Source organism: Coptis chinensis, chromosome 7, assembly GCF_015680905.1.
Source record: "Coptis chinensis isolate HL-2020 chromosome 7, ASM1568090v1, whole genome shotgun sequence".
NCBI lineage: Eukaryota > Viridiplantae > Streptophyta > Magnoliopsida > Ranunculales > Ranunculaceae > Coptis > Coptis chinensis.
Genome location: NC_141462.1, coordinates 56396202 through 56400687, shown reverse-complemented (window position 1 = coordinate 56400687; position 4486 = coordinate 56396202). Strand labels below are relative to the sequence as shown.

At 39.5% G+C, this 4486-nt stretch overlaps 1 non-coding gene across 1 annotated transcript; it reads right to left on the bottom strand.

Moving 5' to 3' along the window:
- Nucleotides 1-955: 955 nt before the first annotated feature.
- LOC147488068 (small nucleolar RNA R71) lies at nt 956-1061 on the bottom strand. Its single transcript, XR_015203413.1, has one exon. It is a non-coding gene; the product is annotated as a small nucleolar RNA R71 (small nucleolar RNA).
- Between the last annotated feature and the right edge of the window lie 3425 nt (nt 1062-4486).

Below are 4486 nucleotides of genomic sequence, written 5' to 3'. Positions count from 1 at the left end.
TAAATTGCTTGAATCAAGGGGCAATCCCCATTCTCTACCCACCCACCCTTTTAATTTTTCATTCTTATTTCTTGAATTTTCGGAACTGTTCCTTTGTTTTAGGGCATAGGGGGCTGCGGATTCAGAGAAAAACACTGCGGTGAAGGGCAGTAGAGGGACTTTCATAGCTCGATTGATCTGAAATTTTACAGGCTACTTGATAGACGTCTTAGCAAATTACTGTAAAAATTTCAAATTTTTGGAGTACGATAAAAGGCCTAAAATTGAAAACCCTGGGGCGACCAGCCCAAAACGGACATTCGACAAAGCGAGAGGGCACCAGCCTCGAGAGGAAAATTCAGCGTGAACAGCCCAATTTTCATAGGTAAATGCAAATTTTTATTTCTTCAAGTTACTCAGTGTTTCTAACTTGTTAAATACACTGAAATCGCGTATACAAGACGCTATTCAAACGCGTAGCAAGGAGGCATTCAGGTACTCCTTCTTCCACTCCTCGCCTCTTCTGTCAAAGGAGTTTTAATTCTAGTATAATCAGGCTTGTTTTTCATAGAAATAAATACAACACGCCTATCTAGAATTTCACACACTACACTTGCATCAATGGCTAAAGAACAAGAGACTCCTCTCTCTGATTTTTATAAAGCCCTAAACGATGGCCCTAAGTCATGCATCGTTCTTGCAGACCTAGTGGGGGATTTCCGAATCCCCCCAAATATTTTTAATTTGTTAGACCATGAAAAACCTTATCAGCACATGCATAGGATTGAACAAGTCATAACAACATTCCATCATCCTACGGTTGGTGCGGAACAAATTAAACTAAGGGTGTTTCCTTTCACCCTAGCCGACAAGGCGGCGTCTTGGTTAACTGCCCAAACGCCAAACTCTATGGACTTATGGGCTCAACTTGTTCAATTGTTCATGGAACAATTTTTCCCACCACTAAAGACAGATGAAATGCTTCACAAGATTCATTTCTTCAGCCAGAATCCTCATGAATCCTTTTTAGAGGCCTGGAATCGTTTCACTGATCTTCTCATTGAATGCCCTCATCATAATCTTGCGAAAGACACGCTTGTTCGTGCTTTCTTCAAGGGGATTTCACATTATCATAAGGAGGTTCTAGATATCATGACTGGGGGTAGTTTTCTTAGTAAAGGAGCCTTGGAGGCTTATAAATTCTTAGAAGATCAATCTAAGAAGAACAACAATTGGGGAGGAACCGATTCCTCCCGCTCCTCTCCTTCTTCTCTTGAGGTTAAACATGATCCCGAGCTTAAAACTCTTATCGATGCCCTCACTAAAAAGGTAGATGCCATCTCTGTTCAACAACAACCCACTCTAGTCATGAACATTAACTCCACTCGTTGTAATGTTTGTTGTAGTCTTGAGCATTCCGACTTCTATTGTCCTCTTGTCTATGCACAAACACCACCACAACCATCACACTTCAACCAGTTAACTCAACATCAAGGACAAGGGAACTTAGGTGACCAGAATAGAGGTTTAGTACCCAGAACCCAGAACTATCAACATCAAGACATGAACGCTCAACAAGCTTTAATTCCAATACAACCATCTATAGACAAAGTAGTAGTGACCTTGTTGGAGAAACAAAATCAAATTATGCAACAAAACTCCAACTTGATGAAAGATCAAAGATGATCAAAACTCTAATATGATGAAACAAACGATGCAAATGATGCAGTCTTTGTGCCAAAAGGTTATTGACATGTCTTCTAACCAAAATAATAACCAAACCGGCGTGTTTCCAAGTCAAGCAGTGCCTAATCCTAAGTTAACAAACACCGCCTTCGAAATAAAAAGTATTCAGTGTAATGGTAATATAAACCAAAGGGACCTACAATACTCATCGCTACCCCCTTCGTTCAGGGAGAGTAGTTGATAACCAAGTGACTATGCCTAAAGATCACCCAAGAAACTATAAATGATACCATACCAAATACGGTCATAGAAATTGAAGACCCTACACCCATAGAGGTTCCAATATGGAAACCTAGTTGGAAAGTGATAAAGATAAAGCAACGGTTAACAAATATGTTCCCCTCATATTAGGTATAGGGATCAAACACCGCATGAACAACTAGATTTTCCTGTAGAAGGTGAAGTTAAGTCTATTGAGAGTTTTGTATATCACATTAGTGCTTCCGGACGATGTCGCCCCTACACTAGTACATATCCTCTTATGGAAGAAGACAAAGATCACAATTTTGACTCTTTGAACATAACTGAACTAGAGAAAGAATTTTCAACCCTACCTTCCGACCATAGAAGAGATGGACTAAACCTCATAATAGGCGAGATAAATGAATTCCTCAAAGATGGAGATGAATACCATAATTATATGGATGCAAACAACCTAGATGAGGAATTGACGAAGTTTCTAAGAGCTGTGATGATCCACCTTCTCAAGCACTACCTAGAGCACCACCTACCACCATCCACCTGAGTTAATCCCTCATAAAATCCAATCATTCTTCCCACCCTTTTCTTCTAACACTTATCCACATTCCAAGTATTTTCCAAAACCATTCATTTACTCCACGATCATTCACTTGGACACCTTCTTATTCGACTAAGTTGGTGGTAGAAAGTTTTGGAGCTTGATTCTGTTTGGTGGTGCATTCCATGTTAACTATTTATGGAAAGATCCACAATTGTTTAGATTATTGATATATGGGAAACTGCATGTAAATACATATATATCACTTTAAGTCTAGGGAATCGACTTTAAAAGACCAGCGTTTTAAAACAAATTTTACAAACCTGTTTTCAAAAATTTGTTTGGGGGTGGGGTGTTTGGTTTTTCCATGCTTGATCACTAAACTTCCTATTCTTATCCCTACCTCGCCCCCTTTAAGAGTAGCTAGATTTCTCCTTGTTTGTTGTTTTGATGTTGTTTTTATTATTTTTAGTAGATAGGATGTTATGTTGTTAAATTCGTAGTTAACTTTGAATTTGGTAGTTAAATGTTGTTTGAATTTCAATTTTAATATAATGTTGTTCTATTCAAATTGTGCATGGATTTTATTGTTAATCCCACCTTCCGAATTGTTTGGGGGTGGTATTATTTATTCTATCATGATTTGTAGAAGATCCTCCATTTTAGAGTTTGTTTTGGAGTGAAGGTTGAGAATATTGTCGTAATTGGCATACCTATGATTAGATGTGGTGGTAGGATGAAATCTAAGAGAGTTTAGAAGTTACTAGTCTAAATCCAGTATAAAAGATATTAGGGTTGTTATAGAATCAAGAATATGAGTTGTTTCCATTTTTGGGTTCGGAAATTTTATTGTTTCCGAAAATTGCCTTAAAGCTTTTTGGCAACCTACCGATTCGTTTTAACAATTCAAAACCTATAAAAACTTCATTCATTCTACACTCACAATCCACACTACACCTAACTTCCATCTCTCACCTTTCACTCCCACGTTTCCCGTTGTTCTTCACCATTTTCACAAATCAGCACCTCGGAGCGCGCCAAGCTTCAAGTGGAAGCGCACCAGCGCATACCTTCGTGAACCACGAAATTTTTAGTTTTCTGCGGGTTGTTCCCGAGTGATTTGCAGCTATTCCAGAGCGTAGTTTTGAGATGACATCTCCTACAATAATACCGGAACAGTCTTTCGAAGATTTGTTTCAAAGCACTACTTATGGTGCTTGGTTTCGCGAGGTGATCACACACATAGGCTGGGAACCGCTTATGGTTCTTGCTAGCATTTGTTCTTGGACTTGCCATGCCCTCTGAAATACAAGACCTATGATGCTATTGGGTAGATAATATGCATGTCTACACATATGACTTTTTGCATGAGGCTTATGGGGCAGGCATTTTCCGTATCGAGGACCAAGGAGAATATAACGTCGCCCTTGGTAGCCTGTCCATGAACATAGGAACTGTTATGTTTTGGATCATGCTAAACATTTTAGGGGAATGACATTTTTTTTCTTCTGTGAATGATGCCACTTTCAGCGTCTTCCTTGCTTTAGCCACGGGACATATGTGCCATGACTTTCCCAGAACCTTGATGTCTAGTTTAGCATGATCCCATAGCATGAGGCATAAGTATCTTCTTATGCCTGTTTTAGTTTGCCGTATTATGCTATGTTTCTTCCCTATTTTTTGTGCCCGTTTCACGGATTGGGTTGGGGTCGAAATTGTGAGACCCACCAATTGTATTATCCGATCTTTCTGTGCAATGACTTGGCAAGGGTAGAGGATACAACCTCATCAGGTTGCACCTTACACCCCATCCGACCAAGTGGCGCTTAATAGGTTAGCATCCGTAGATGATAAATGGCGGCAAACTTGGCAAATTATAATGGCATGGCAGGACGCGAAGGAACCTCACTTCTTTATAGAAGAGGAGGATGACGAGTAAATGCTGGAGTGGAGGTAAGTTTTTAGTTTCAGTTAGTGTCTGCTTATGTCCCAAGCAATTTATTTCTTGTTAACCCCATAATG